The sequence below is a fragment of the Geotrypetes seraphini genome, chromosome 1 (genome assembly GCF_902459505.1).
Source record: "Geotrypetes seraphini chromosome 1, aGeoSer1.1, whole genome shotgun sequence".
NCBI lineage: Eukaryota > Metazoa > Chordata > Amphibia > Gymnophiona > Dermophiidae > Geotrypetes > Geotrypetes seraphini.
Genome location: NC_047084.1, coordinates 212,577,724 through 212,594,269, shown reverse-complemented (window position 1 = coordinate 212,594,269; position 16,546 = coordinate 212,577,724). Strand labels below are relative to the sequence as shown.

General features: G+C 44.8%; 1 protein-coding gene across 5 annotated transcripts in view; it reads left to right on the top strand.

Annotated features, from left to right (window-relative positions):
• The window catches only part of FIP1L1 (factor interacting with PAPOLA and CPSF1), a 342,276-nt gene that overhangs the window by 238,302 nt on the left and 87,428 nt on the right, over positions 1-16,546 (top strand). The gene's annotated exons all lie outside the window — the stretch shown is intronic.

Here is a 16,546-nt window from a genome sequence, read left to right as displayed (position 1 = left end):
CATGTGGGTCTTTATCTGCCGTCGTTTACTGTGTTACTATGAGTGTTCAACAAAGTCACTTTGGTTGCCAGAGTAAGAGCATTTTTGGGAGAAGCATAAAATACTAAAAATCATTAAATTAGAAATCAATTTTCAGCCATTATAGAACAACCCATAGTAGGAGGTAGTACATTTTCTAAAATACTTTATTTTCTTTTTCAGTCTCCTAAACTAGTCCAAATGAGCAGGTTGTATCCCCCTATTAACAGATGGAGATAGAAAAACTGAACTGACATCACCGGTATAAGGGTTGGTGCAAACTAGTAACCTTCAGTATTTCTCTGCCTCCAGCACATGGTGAGGTTGGGCTGGAGCAGTAGGATCTAGATGTGGTAGACTTGATCAACTGAGATATAAGTACATGGCTAGATTCCTGGGACTGGGTGCCTTGGCCATTGCTTTTGATAGTTGGACCTTGTTCCTTACCTCAAAGAAGTTAGAACAGCTTGGGTTTTAAAGGCTCTTCCCTAAGCTTTAGCCAACTAGCTCTAGTTCTCTGGGTAATGAGGCACATGTCCCTGTGGGGACCCTGCCAGAAGAGAGTCCATTCTATAGACTAGAAATAGCAACAAAAAGGCTCTGCTTTGGGTTTCTTAATTTCCCTAGTTGGAAGGAAATAAAGTTCTTACCAAAAAGAGATAAGTTAAAAAAAACCCTCTGGGGTTATTTGAAGCAGTGCAGTCGAATGATAAGTCTACTAGAATGTCCCCCATTGTTCTTCCCCAGAGAGAGGGGGTATTAAGGCAGAATTCAGATCCCTTCTGGCTTACAGCATGGCACTTGAGAGGCACTGCTTGAAAAGCTCATAAGTCCTTTCCAACCTGCTCAAGTCTCACAGAGAGTCCACGTCACTAGCTTATGTCCAGATCTGGAATCTGCTTGAGCACTGCTGTGCAGAGAATCATCTCCATCCTGAGTCTGCCCAATTGCCTTCCATCTTGGCCTTTTTACAAAGAGTTCTGGATCAATGTTTGGCACTTAACTCCCTCAAGGTCCAGATGGCAGTTTTTTCTTGCTTTTGAAAGCAGGTTCAGGGAACCTCCATGGCAGCTCATACTGATGTGGCAAGAGTTTTGAGAGGAAGTAAGCCCCCCCTCCCTTTGTGTAACTTTCATACTGGGCCCAAATTTGGTTCTCATTGCCCTAGGAGGTCTGCCCTTTGAATCATCGCTGCAAAGTCCCTCCTTGAGGGCCACAATCCAGTCGGGTTTTCAGGATTTCCGCAATGAATATACATGAGATCTATGTGCATGCACTGATTTCAAGGCATATTCATTGGGGAAATCCTGAAAACCCGACTGGATTGCGGCCCTCAAGGACTTTGAGATCCCTGCCCTAGACTGTGTCATTGGTTGCCATTTGCTCGGTACAAAGAGTCTTGGTTCACAAACTCAATGTTAAAACAATGCTCTTGCAGTACTTTGAAGTTCACAAGCTCCTTTCACAAATTTGATAGGTTATTTGTGCTGTTTCAGGAACTATGCCAAAGTCAGGCATCCTCTAAGGTCTCCAAAGTTCTTTGAATTAATTCAGCCTTAAAGGTGGCTTACGTTGTTCAGTTCAAGATGGTCCACTCATATGCAGGCGACATCCTGGTCTAAAGCCTGGCTGATTTCACCAGAAGATAGTTGTGAGGCATTGACCTAGTCATTACTGCATTCTTTTGTGAGGCATTACAAGATTGATGTCCTGATAAGGTGCAACACCGCCTTTTGGCAGAACAGTTACTCACAGGACTTTATCTTTCCTTTCATATTAAGGGTCTGCTTTGGTATGTCCTGCTCATTTGAAAAGGAAGATAAAATTTGTTCAGAACTTTACAGCCAAATTTGAAATGAGTAACTGTTTCCATCTTTTTCTTGCAGAAACATTTGTCTGTTGTGCTAATTTATTTTTTTCTGCTGTTTAGTTTCATCTGTGATTCACTGTCCTGTATTGCATCTTGCAATCTCCCATTCTTAGGTTTAAAACTCACCTCCTTAACTATTCATGTGTTTACCTATGATCCATATAATGCTTCTGAAGTAATACTTTATTATTCAACTAGTCTTTAAGCTCGTTACATTAACGGGTGCTAGAGTAGATGTCTGTCTGGGGTTTTTTTTTTTCTTTGTCTCTCTCTCCTTGCACGCTGCCTGTATGTCATTTTTTCTGTCTGTGTCTCTCCCTATGTCCTTAGTGCCCTCAGTGCCTCTTCCTATGCGATGCCAGCCTGCCTGCCTCCCATCCCCCTGAGCAGCATGTTTCCATTGAACCCCCCCCCACCCCATCGATGCCTGCCTGCCTCCCATCCCCCTAAGCAGCATGTTTTTAACACCCCCCCCCCCCCCGCACCGACCCTACCCTACCCTGCACACCAGAAACCCCCATTGACCCTCCCAGCCAACCCTCCCGCCACTAGATGGCCGACAAACCTTGCAGCTCCAGCAGCATCCCAGGCACAGTAAATACGCTGCTTCGCGGTCTTCTACTGGCCTAATTTCCTCTGCTGCGTCTGTGCCAGTCCTTAGACACAAGCATGCGTACTCTTACCTGCCACAGCCCGACAGATCAGGGATCAGGGAAACACGTGGCAAGAGTGCGCATGCGCGCTTAGCATTTTATTATATAGATGTATTTGTTCATTTTCCACTAGTTTTTCATCTGATCTCTCAGGACCCCTTTAAAAAGTCATGATAGCGAGGCATGGCAAATGGGATAAAGCCCATAGGAATTGAATTGGTTTTGTTACATTTGCAGCGCGGGAATTGCTACTGCAGCTTTGTAAAAGAGTCCTTAGTCTTTTATTAGATGCTGATGATTAGAGATTATTCATTAAGATGCTTCCCCATATTTAAGGATGGAGACCAATTCTAGCTGCTTACCTTTATATTTATTTATATATTTGATTATGCTTAAGTAAACATGGAAGCCTATAATAATTCTGTAGAAGGTTCATTCCTCATTTTGCTTTGGAATGGAAAGGTAATACCGTATTTTCACATAGATAACGCGCACCCGTTTAAAACGCGCACATGGGTATAGCGCGCGAAAAACACAAATTTATGTACAGAAATTCTTATATACCGCGCACACCCATATACCACGCATGCTGGCCGACTCTCCTTTCGCCCGCCCCGACTCTCCTCTGGCCACCCCGACTCTCCTTTCGCCCGCCCCGACTCTCCTCTCCCCCTTGAAGTCCTGTCCCCACCCTGAAAGCCTGATGCCCCCCCCGACGTCCGATTCACCCTCCCCTGCTGGACCGCTCGCACCCCCACCCCGAAGGACCGCTCGCACGCACCCCCACCCCGAAGGACCGCTCGCAAGCACTCCCACCCGCACCCCCACCCTGAAGGACCCCACAGCCTCCCGACCCCCCATCATGTAGAAGCTCCTACCGTTGTCCTGCTGCTTCCTCTTGGCGGTCCCGACTCCCCGACATGATCGGGGCAAGAGGGAGCTCAAGCCCTCTTGCCCCAGCCAACCGCGGCACACCCGACACAATCGGGGCAAGAGGGAGCTCAAGCCCTCTTGCCCCCCCCGACTCCCCGACATGATCGGGGCAAGAGGGAGCTCAAGCCCTCTTGCCCCAGCCAACCGCGGCACACCCGACACAATCGGGGCAAGAGGGAGCTCAAGCCCTCTTGCCCCCCCCGACTCCCCGACACGATCGGGGCAAAAGGGAGCCCAAGCCCTCTTGCCCCGCCGACTCCCCAACTCCCCGACAATATCGGGCCAGGAGGGAGCCCAAGTCCTCCTAGTCCTGGCGACCCCCCCCCCCCCCCGCTAGTTGTTCGGGCCAGGAGGGAGCCCAAACCCTCCAGGCCACGGCAACCCCCTACCCCCACCCCGCACTACATTACGGGCAGGAGGGATCCCAGGCCCTCCTGCCCTCGACGCAAACCCCCCTCCCCCCAACGACCGCCCCCCCAAAAAACCTCTGACCGCCCCCCCAGCCAACCCGCGACCCCCCTGGCCGACCCCCGGGCCCCACGACACCCCCACCACCCTTCCCCGTACCTTTGTGTAGTTGGCCGGACAGACGGGAGCCAAACCCGCCTGTCCGGCAGGCAGCCAACGACGGAATGAGGCCGGATTGACCCATCCGTCCCAAAGCTCCGCCTACTGGTGGGGCATAAGGCGCCTGGGCCAATCAGAATAGGCCCGGGAGCCTTAGGTCCTTCCTGGGGGCAGGGCCTTGGGCACATGGTCGGGTTGGGCCCATGTGCCTCAGGCCCCGCCCCCAGGTGGGACCTAAAGCTCCCGGGCCTTAGGTCCCACGCCGGACAGGCGTGTTTGACTCCCGTCTGTCCAGCCAACTACACAAAGGTACGGGGAAGGGGGGTCGAGGGGGTCGGCCAGGGGGGTCACGGGTCGGCTGGGGGGGCGGTCGGAGGTTCTTGGGGGGGCGGTCGTTGGGGGGAGGGGGGTTTGCGTTGAGGGCAGGAGGGCCTGGGATCCCTCCTGCCTGTAATGTAGTGGGGGTAGGGGGTCGCCGTGGCCAGGAGGGTTTGGGCTCCCTCCTGGCCCGAACAACTAGCGGGGGGGGGATCGCCAGGGCCAGGAGGACTTGGGCTCCCTCCTGGCCCGATATTGTCGGGGAGTTGGCGGGGCAAGAGGGCTTGGGCTCCCTTTTGCCCCGATCATGTTGGGGAGTCGGGAGGCAAGAGGGCTTGAGCTCCCTCTTGCCCCGATCGTGTCGGGGGTGCCGCGGTTGGCTGGGGCAAGAGGGCTTGAGCTCCCTCTTGCCCCAATCGTGTCGGGTGTCGGGACCGCCAAGAGGAAGCAGCAGGACACCGGTAGGAGCTTCTACATGATGGGGGGGGTCGGGAGGCTGTGGGGGTGCGAGCGGTCCTTCAGGGTGGGGGTGCGGGTGGGAGTGCGTGCGAGCGGTCCTTCGGGGTGGGGGTGCGGGTGCGTGCAAGCGGTCCTTCGGGGTGGGGGTGCGAGCAGTCCTGCGGGGTGGGGTGCGAGCGGTCCTGCGGGGGGGGTGAATCGGACGTCAGGGGGGGAACTATGTAAAAAAAATTTTGTACAACGCGCTCACGCTTATAACGCGCAAGGGTATGCGCGGTACGTAAAAAACACGTATAAAGCGCACGTTATATGCGAGAAAATACTGTATACTTCTCCCTCTGTATCCACGTGGGTTAGGGGCTGGTTCTGCCCCTAAGCCCCCCGGCTATTTTAAGCCCTGTAAGCCCCCCTTAAGCCTTACCTGGTGGTCTAGCGGGTTTTCAGGGCAGGAGCGATCTTCCTATGCTCCTGCCCCGTGCAGATCACTCCTAGTAAATGGCTGCCTTGAGCTTCCATAGTCTCTCGAGAGACTACAGGAGCTCAAGGCAGGTGGGAGTGCTACAAAGTTATGCATGAAAGAGGGGTACACCAGGGAGGGAGGGTTCTTAGTGGGCAGACATGTTGGGCCGTCAGCCCTCTTCTGCCATCACACTCTATGTTTCTATGTGTTAACTATTAACCTGATTTGGAGAGAGATGTTTAATTGCTTCATGTTGCTTAGTATGAGTATTGTCCCAGCAGGTTTTTTGTTGTTGTTGTTGTTTTTGCTGTAGTTGGAAATCTTACAAAGAGGAAATGTGCTCATTTGTACTAGCACTCTGAATCATCATCAGCTCTAGATAAGTTTTAGAAGTATGCTGTGTAGTAAGATCTAGAATAAGTGTACACTGGGGTTGTGGTGATGCGGTGCCGTAGTGGTGTATGCTACAAGTTAAGATGTTTGTCCTGTACTTTAGTTTAGACCAGTTTCAACATCTGTTTGCAAGACATCTTGGAGTAGAGCCAAAAGGAAGACTGGACATTCAAGGGTGCTTTGAATGAACCTTAATGATTTCCAGGTTTGAAAAAGTCTCTGAGCTGTTGCCAGCCATCAAATAAGAGGAGGCAAAAAGGCCTCCACTTGTTTTTTTTATGTGACTAAATTATCTACCATCTGCAACAAAGCTGCTGCCACATGGCCATATTGAAAAAATAGACCTTTCAGTAATAAAAGATTTGCATTTGTTAAAGAAAAGCAAAAGGCCTGTAAGAAGTTTCAAATTACAGATTATGTATCTACATAAATATAGTATTTCTTAATATGTATTTCATTCATTAAACATTAAACCACCTTTGGGAGAAGAGAATAAAATTAGGAGAGATCAAGTATAATTCTAAATATATAATGAATTCTAAAAAGGAAGTTTGAAGATATACAGATCCCCCAATGTAGTATGCCAGTTCATTTTTGTTTAATCTGTTATATCTCATTTGGACTAAAAAAAAAAAAAATGGCACATTTCCTCTGAGATTTAGACTAGTTGGAATGCACTAATCAGAATATAACAATATACCATTAATTATGATCTTTCACATAATTCAGAAAGAAATAATTGAGGCTCAGAAAATTAGCTGGGAAATTATTTAAACTGTATTTAGTAGATCAGTTTTTGATAGAATATTGTTAAGAACATAAGAATAACCTTACTGGGTCAGACCAGTGGTCCATCAAGCTCAGTAGCCTGTCCTCATGACGGCCAATCCAGGTTACCAGTACCTGGTAAAAAATACAAATAGTAGCAACATTCCATACTACCATCCCAGGATAACAAGTGGCTTCCCCCATGTCTGTCTCAATAACAGACTATGGACTTTTCTTCCAGGAAATTGTCCAAACCTTTCTTAAAACCAGCTATGCTGTCCGCTCTTACCACAACCTCTGGCAACACGTTGCTTGTGTAAGATAGCAGATTTTAATTTTTCAAATTTTAAGATTGCTGGTTTTAAGTTATTTTTATGTTGCCTCATATAAAAAAGAATTGGAAGCTGTGACAAAGAAATAACTGGTTTAAGAAAATTGTGTTTATGATAGAGTCTGTGAACAAATGGTTCCTTCAGTAATATTCAGAGTACATTTGTGCCTCGAGGTAGTGAACCTTTCAAGTGAAAACAATTGGCAAATCGGTAGAAAAATTTTGAATTGAATAGTGTTGATATTGAATGGAAACAAGAAGGAATATGATAGTTCAGTTCTTGGAAATTTTAGCCATTTTGGCCCAGATTCCCAGTAGGGCACCAATATCGGTGGCCACCTAATAAGCGTCTGTCAATCACGCAACAGCGCCCTATGGAGAATCGCACCTCCATGAAAGGTAGGCACTGGAAATGTAGGCCAGGGTTTTCCGGCCCTATATTTCCAGCGCCTATCTTTGTCGTGAATCACGCCACATGCATTAGGCGGCCTTATGGGGCCATAGTGGCATTAGGTGGCCTAAAGCATCTATGTATCACCACTTTGTCTGAGTCAGATCGTCTAGCATATAAAAGCATTTGCGTAATCAGCGCACAGTACAGTCCCTCTATTATCAACTATACCAACTATATAGGTGGTGAAGCAAGGCAGGGAAACTTTTAGCCAACTTGGTCCGTCCCTTCAAGAAGCATCAGATCATTACGGCAATTCAGGATTCCCAAGGGACATGGTATAAGGGGGAGCAGCAGATTGCGGAACAGTTCGTTCGTTACTATAAAACTTTGTACGGTGGTAGACCTTTAGACAGGGGTGCCCTGGATGCTTTCTTTCAGGAGCTGGGGCTGCCTCATTTGGCAGAAGAACAGACCGCTTTGGCTAAGGCCCCTGACCCTGATGGTTTAGGTCTGGAATTCTATCGACTCTTGCAGGATTTGGTGGCGGTGCTGCTCAGCGCAACGTGTAATGCTGTGGCTGAAGAGGGGGGGGGGCCTTCCCAGACAATCTAGCTCATGTCGTACTGATTAGAGAATGACATGGGGAAAAATATGTCCCTGTCACTGCCCCATCCCCAACCCACCACCCTTCACCGCCCCGTCACGTCACCGCCATTCCCTTCACTGCCCCGTCACCGTCACTGCCATCCCATTCACTGCCCCATCACCATTCCGCAGCATCCATACAAGCCTCAGTACTGCAATATTACATTACATTACTGATTTCTATTCCGCCTCAACCTTGCAGTTCTGGGCGGATTACAAAAGAGACAACTGGACATTTCCAGGATAATTACAGAGAGAATTCTGGTCATTTCCAGGAGAAGTTACAAGAATAATGGAGCTGTATATTTCAAGAGCTACAAGATGCTGTACAAATAGGAAATAGTGCAGATCCAGTATATATACCGTTAGGGAAGCAGTTGACATGCTTGAGGCTAAAGAGAAGAGAACTGGTGAAGGGGGGAGGAGGGGGGAGTTGCGTTGAGGGGGGTCCGGTTGGGGTTAAGCCATCTGTATACATTTTTTAAATAGGTGGGTTTTGATTTCTTTGCAAAAATATTTGTAGTCGTTTGTTGTTATCAGCAGGTTGGAGATAGTGTGGTCCAGTTTCGCTGCATGCGTCGCCAGCAGACTGTCAAATATCTTCTTGCGCTGGGTGCCTTTGAGTGGGGGGTAGGTAAAAGGGGTCTTAACTTATTCCTTCCTTGTAAATCAAAGTTCTAGCTGCTGAACTGGAGAAAGAGATGTTCAGCTGGCAGGGCTTTGTTTATAAATTTTTATCAACACAACTAATATACTACTTTATCCTGAAGCAAAAAAGAAAAAGAAATATAATTTTTTTTTTCTTCTACCTTTGTTGTCTGGTTTCTGCTTTCCTCATCTTCTCATTCAATTCCTTCCATCCACTGTCTCTCTTCTCTCTGCGTCTTCCATTTGCTCTGTTACTGTGCCTCTCCCCTTCTCCACCTCTCCAAATTGGTCTGGCACCCATCTTCTTCCCTCCGCTCCCCCCCCCCCCCATAGTCTGGCATTTCTGTTTTCTTCCCTGCCAGCATCTTCTCCCCACTCTCTCTTCCCCATTTTCCTTCAGCGTCTTCTCCCAATCTCTTCCCCATTTCCCTTCAGCGTCTTCTCCCAATCTCTCTTCCCCATTTCCCTTCAGCGTCTTCTCCCAATATCTCTTCCCCATTTCCCTTCAGCGTAATCTCCCCACTCTCTCTTCCCCATTTCCCTTCAGCGACCTTCTCCCCACTCTGTCTTCCCCATGTCCTTTCAGCATCCTTCTCCCCACTCTGTCTTCCCCATGTCCTTTCAGCGTCTTCTCCCCACTCTGTTTTACCCATTTCCCTTCGGCGTCTGTTCCTCTTCACTCTTCCTTTCCTCCCTTTCTCCCTCCCTGCCCCTTACCTTCGTGGTGCTTTCACTCCCCTCCTGCAGTGAGAACACCTCTTAGCCGCTTCCGCTATGCACCCCTCCCCCCCGGACAACAGGCACAGTCCGACAACTGCCAACAAACTTCCCTGCCCTTTACCTTCGTGGCCGGCGATGTCTAAACTGCCTTCTTACAGCAGCTGGAGCATTGAAGTTGCATATGGCTGCTGGAAAGGTCGTCTGTGATGCAACTTCCAGTTGCGTCAGAGATTACCTTTACGGCAGCCACACGCAGCTTCATCGCTTTGGCTGCTGTAAGAAGGCAGTTTAGAAATCGCGGCCACGAAGGTAAGGGACAGGGAAGGAGTAGGGAGATGTTTAAACTCTGCGGCGGCGGCAGTAAGAAGGGTGACAGTAAGGAGGGAGGGAGCGCGATAGGTGACCACGTGCGTTCCCTCCCTTAACTGCGGGGACAAGGCCATTCACCGCCCCACAGGGCGGTGAATGGCCTTGTCCCCGTAGCCACGGTGAACACAGGTTTTTCCTCACCGTTATGGTGGGTTACCCGCGGCTACCCATGGCTAGCCGCAGGTAACAGCCACCGTGTCATTCTCTAGTACTGATTCCTAAGCCAGGCAAGGACCCTGACTTGGTTGGCCCTTTCCGGCCTCTCTCCCTGTTAGACCGGGATATTAAGCTGCTGGCCATGACTATGGCGTGTCGCCTGAACTGCTTTCTTCCAGATCTTATTCATCCAGACCAGGTAGGCTTCGTACCAGGGAGATATGCTTCTATGAATCTGATCAAAGTGCTAGGAGCCATCCAAGCTCATTCCGAGCTGGGGAGGATAGTCTGTGGTTGCTGAGCTGGACATGGAGAAGGCCTTTGACAGCATTTCCTGGCAATAACTCTTTTGGAGCATAGTGGCTTTCGAGGTTATTTAATACTGCACCCAAGGCCCGGCTCCTGATTAATGGGGGTCTCACAGAAGCCTTTGGACTGCAGCGCAGTCTCCCCCTTCTCTTTCTGTTGGCCATTGACCCCTGGCCATTAAAATCCATCAGGCGGCAGATGTTCGGGGGATACGGGGGACTGCAAAATTAGTTTATTCGCCAATGACATCCTGCTCTACCTGGACCAAGTCTCGGTACATTTGCCCAAGGCCTTGGAGGTGATTTGAGCCTTTGGGGATTTGTCTGGTATGCAAGTCAATTGTGGTAAGTCCGAGCTCTTGCTGCTATCTGGGGGTCCCTCGGAGCCCTGGTATGCTCTGTTATCCATACCCCCTTCTACTAAGCCGGTGCGTTACTTGGGCATCTATTTAAGCAATATCAAGTCCATCCTATATGCAGCCAATGTTCATCGACCACTCTAGGTTATTGAAAAACTGTGGCAGACCTGGGGCTTATTGGACGCGTGGCCCTTGTGAAAATGGTTCTTGTTCCTAAACTGCTGTATCCCCTTCAGACGATGCCCCTGTGGCTTCGGCGCCAGGAGGAGCTCCATTTTAAATCGATCATATAAGAACATAAGCAATGCCTCCGCTGGATCAGACCTGAGGTCCAGCGTGCCCAGCAGTCCGCTCACGCGGCGGCCCAACAGGACCCCAGGTCCTGTGCAGTAATCCTCTATCTATATCCCTCTATCCCCTTTTCCAACAGGAAATTGTCCAATCCTTTCTTCAACCCCAGTACCGTACTCTGCCCTATTACGCCCTCTGGAAGCGCATTCCAGATGTCCATCACACATTGGGTAAAGAAAAACTTCCTAGCATTCGTTTTGAATCTGTCCCCTTTCAACTTTTCCAAATGTCCTCTTGTTCTTTTATTTTTCGAAAGTTTGAAGAATCTGTCCCTCTCTATGCCCTTCATGATCTTGTAAGTCATATCATATCCCCTCTAAGTCTCTTCTTCTCCAGGGAAAAGAGTCCCAGTTTCTCCAGTCTCTCAGCATATGAAAGGTTTTCCAAACCTTTTATCAGATATGTTGCTCTCCTCTGAACCCTCTCGAGTATCGCCATATCCTTCTTTAGGTACGGCGACCAATATTGAACGCAGTACTCCAGATGCGGACGCACCATCACCCGATACAACGGCAGGATAATTTCTTTCGTTCTGGTTGTAATACCCTTCTTGATTATACCTAGCATTCTATTCACTCTCTTAGCGGTCACTGCACACTGTGCCGTCGACTTCATTGTCGTGTCCACCATTACCCCCAAGTCCCTTTCTTGGGTACTCTCATTCAGTAACATCCGTCCCATCGTATAGCTGTACCTCGGGTTTCTGCTTCCCACATGTAGTACTTTACATTTCTCAACGTTGAACTTCATCTGCCATCTCGTCGCCCATTCCCCTAGTTTGTTCAGGTCCCTTTGTAATTCTTCACAATCCTCTTTAGTCCGAGCTCCACTAAATAGTTTGCTGTCATCCGTGAATTTTATTATCTCGCACTTCGTCCCTGCTTCTAGATCATTTATAAATATATTAAATAGCAGCAGTCCGAGCACTGAGCCCTGCGGAATACCACTCGTGACCTTCCTCCAGTCCAAGTAGTGGCCCTTCATACCTACCTTCTGTTTCCTACCTGCCAACCAATTTCTGATCCCTCTATGTACATCTCCTTCCACCCCATGGTTCTTCATTTTCTGAAGTAGGCGTTCATGGGGTATCTTGTCAAAGGCTTTTTGAAAATCTAGATATATGATGTCTATGGGGTCTCCTCTGTCCATCCATTTGTTAATTCCTTTGAAGAAGTGCAATAAGTTTGTTAGGTACGATCTCCCCTTGCAGAATCCATGTTGGCTGGTTATCAGAAGTTTGTTTCTTTTAAAATGTTCATCGATGTTGTCTTTTATCAGCCAGCATGGATTCTGCAAGGGGAGATCGTGCCTAACAAACTTATTGCACTTCTTCAAAGGAATTAACAAACGGATGGACAGAGGAGACCCCATTTTCCCCGGAATCGAAGTCAGACTCACCGTTCTGTAATTTCCCGGGTCACCTCTTGATCCCTTTTTAAAGATGGGCGTAACGTTGGCTATCTTCCAATCCTCCAGGATCACGCCTGTTTTCAGAGATAGATTGCAAATTTGCTGCAGTAGTTCTGTTATTTCCTCCTTTAGTTCCTTCAGAATCCTTGGATGGGGGGGCGTGGCATAGTAGCTTAACATGTCGGACGTATAATCACTTCTCTCCTCATCTTCGGGTGCCCTTTGCCGGTATAGTAGAGTTACGGTTTCCTTTTATGAGATGAAAAGCGATCGGTTTAAAAGGAAAGTGAAGTATGAAGTGCAGAGAGGAATTGGTGGAAAAAAAAGGATCGCTGACATTCCTAGAGGCAGTTTGAATAGAGAGCCGTTGAAATGAATCAGTGAAATAAACTAAACTACAGCTTTACTTGTTTGATAAATTTCCTGGAGGCATAAGTTGGAAGATAAAGCTGAGGTGGGCGGTTCAGAAATTGAAACAGCCAGTAAAGGTGAAGGTTTCAATAACTAAATATTATAGAATATACGATCTAGCCTGCCAAGAGGAACTGCAGTTACAACGGAGGAGTGACAGAATAACGGCTGTATTGAAGTAAGCAGGGAAGGGACATAAATAACTGAAAAGGAAGAAGTCAGCTACTGTGAAGATTTAAGGGAACGCAGTTGATGTGAAATTAAGAAATAACCCTGCTTTAAAATCCTGACAGTTGATAAGATTCAGGCAGAGTTCTGAATCAGCTGGCAGTTTTAAAAACCAACGGAACATAAAGAGCAGTTTGTCAGACAAGATTCTTATATATGTTATGCTGAACTTAATAAATTCATGGAAAGAAGGTAATGGTTAGCAATTTAAAAGATGGAAGTTATAAGAAATAAAGTGGTTAACTAGAGAAAAAGGTTTAAGAGGAAAGAAAAGGAAAAAGAGAAAAAAAAAACCTTAAATCCAACAGCAAACAAAAATGATTTTATTTACCTGGAGACCCTTTGAAGATACAAAAGGAGAAGGTCTTAATTAAAGATTGGTCCAAAGCAGCACATATCTTAAAGAGGAAAAAAGAGATAGAAGGAAGAGGAAAAGGGAAAATAAAGATTACAGGCAAGGGGGAAAAAAAGAAGATAACAAGCAATATATTCTGTTAGATTAAGGAAGTAAATGGTTTGTGGCATAAATATACAAATATAGTTGGCTGTGATTTTTGTAGTTGGACAAGATTCTGGAAGAAGGAAGAGTTTGATGTCAGTTTTAAATAACTAATAAAGATTGAAAAGTGACAGTTTCATCAGAGAAGTTCTTCCTGTACACAAGCCTGAATTTAACAAAAGTGCATTGTGTGTGAAGAAACATCTAGCCCATGAATTCAATACAGGAAAGTAGTGGGGAAATGAGCTTGTCTCGTCAATCTAAACTGGATGCAGCATTTGCTTATAACAACGCAAAAAGATTGACTCCATCTAGAATTCCACTTCCAAAGGAAGATGAGAGCGCAGCTACTTTAACTGAGCTCAGAGATATAATGTTGGAAGTGAGAGAGGAGATGGCTAATCTGGCCAGACAAATAGAGGTGGCAAATGTTAGAGCAGCACAGTTGAAAACGCGGGTCAAGGTAGCGGAAGTGACATTGAAGCAGTGTCAAAAAGACCATAATATAGTACAAGGTCTGGTTAAACAGATTGAAGACTTTGAAAATAGATCCAGACAGAACAATTTAAGAATTTTGGGGCTACCAGAAGGGTTGGAGGGGAAAGATGCAGTTGCCTTCTTAGAAAGTTTAATCCCAAAACTGCTTCCCTTAAACCCTAGATTTCCACTAGAAATAGAGTGAGCTCATAGAATCCCAATAAAATCAACTGGAAAAGGATACTCGAGACCGCTGATTTTAAGAGTGCTACGTTTTCAACAAGCAATTGAAATTTTAAATCTGGCTAAAGTTAATAATGAAATAAAGTATAAAGGGTCCAGATTATTATTTGTTCCTGATTTTGTAAAAATCACGGCCAATAAGCGTAAACAGTTTCTACAATGTCGACCAAAGCTTAGGGAACTTGGGGCTAAATACAGCCTTTTATACCCCGCCATAATGTGGGTCACACTTAATAATAAAACGACTCAGTTTGAGGACCCAGAAAAACTGTTGGAATTCTTGCAGCAGCAGAAAGAACCTATGGATGAATAAATGTTAAGACTCTAGCCTGAAAATATGTTATGAATGGAACATATCACAGGTGGTTGGTTGGATTATTCGAGCCTGTAATGGAAGGAAAATTAGAGAAGGAAGAGAAAAGAGAGGGAAATAAGAAGAGAAAAAGAAGAAAAAATAGCAGGAAGATAAGAATGGTGCACTCAAAGACTATTTCTGGATATATGATCAACTTATATTCATTGGATTGTAGGTTTGAAAACAAGATGAAATGATACAGTGGCATTTTTGTGACATTTTCTTCAACACATTTTCTTTCATATAGTTTTTAGGAGGTTGAAGTCTGTATTTAAAGTCTCATTGGACGTTGGGAAGTATCAATATGTTTCTAATAAGTTATTGTGCTGTATTATTAATATTTTAAACAAATGTATCATCTACTGTACATAATTTTATTTTTTGGGGGGGGAAGAAAAAACAAAAAATGAATAAAGAAATGTATAGGGGAAGAAAAAGGAAAAAAGGGGGGGAAATAATAATAATATATAATTCGTTAGTATACATTCATTATTAGTACTTAATTCAATTATTTAAGGTCATGGGATTTGAGAGTATCTCTTGATAATATTTACATAAATTCCTGAATGTAAAGGGTTTAAGGTGTTGGTTTAAAGTGATTAGAATAGTTGCTATGATCTAAATAATTATAGGAATTTTATATGAGAAGATTATTGGAAGGATATGATAATTAATTCATGGATGTTCCTATAGAAATAGGGTACCGTAAAATTTATGTTTTTCTAATATTATAGTTTTTAAAGGCAAAACTGTTGAAATGTTATATGCATAAATTTCTTATATTATTATTTATGTTACATAGTTTGTGGAGATGTTATAATATAATGTATAGTTCTTATTGTATGGGCACTTGGAGGGGGAATTAGGATTAGTAGTTCTACATGGATACTTCTAAGCATTCAGAATATAAAATAGGAAGGGGTAAGGGAGGGGGGATGGATGGGTTGGGGTTATAAAATGTGGGAGTGGGAAGGGTGGAGGGGTTTGTCTTCAGATTTTAAAATTGGGAAAAATTATAACATGTTTATTTTTATTATTGTTTTAAGTTATTGGAAATTTTCTGGATATTTTATTTATAAAATTGGATAATGAATTTTAAAATAATATCATTAAATGTTAATGGCCTCAACCATCCAATTAAAAGAAAAAAAAACACTACTATTCTTAAAACAACAGAATGTGGATATTTGTTATATCCAGGAGACGCACTTGTCTGCGGTAGAATCTAAAAAATTGGAGGGTAATTGGGTAAAGCATTGTTTCTTTGCTGTGAGGAAAAAGGCTGGTGTAGCTATTCTAGTTAATAAGAAATGCACTGCAGTGTTTAATATGGTGGCTTCGGATCCTTTAGGAAGATGGTTACAGGTAGACATGAGCATGGGTAATACTACTATGGCGCTTTTTAACGTGTATGCCACTAATACGAACCAAATTGAGTTTTTTAAGGCTCTGCAACAGTTAGTATTACCACTGGCTGCTTCTAATTTAGTAGTGGCAGGGGATTGCTGTTATGGATCCTTTAATGGATAAAAAATCCGAGTAAAATTATTAAGTCATTAGGTTTAGATAATTTTGTACAATCTTGTAATTTAATAGATATAATAGATATACTTCATTTTAATGAAAGAGAATTGTCTTTCTGTTCACATGTTCATAAATCTTTTTCAAGAATTGATTATATTTTTATTTCAGATTTCAGATCAATTAGTACAACAGGTTACACAAGCCTCCATAGATCCAATTATTTTGTCTGATCGTGGTGGGGTGTGGGTTGATTTTAAATTTATTGATCAAGATAGTAGTAGACCAATATGGAGATTTGATAATACATTGCTTGCAGATTCAAAATTCTGTGAGGATTTTCAATTAAAAATTAATGAGGATTTTCAAATTAATAACACGAAGGAGATCTCTTTGGAAACATTATGGGATGCTTTTAAGGCAACTATGAGAGGACAGATTATTTCATTTTCAGCTTATACTAAGAAACAAATAAAAAAGCAATTTTCTAATTTGGGACAAGAAATTAAGATCTTAGAGTCGAAACTGATTGAAAAATGGGAACATTCTACGTTATAAGCTCTGTTAAAAACTAAATGTAAGTACAATGAGATTTCTAAATTGATAAAGAATTATATTTTTTCTCAACAAGCTTTGTATTATGGAAACTCAAATAAGGTGGGAAGATTATTGGCAAATTATC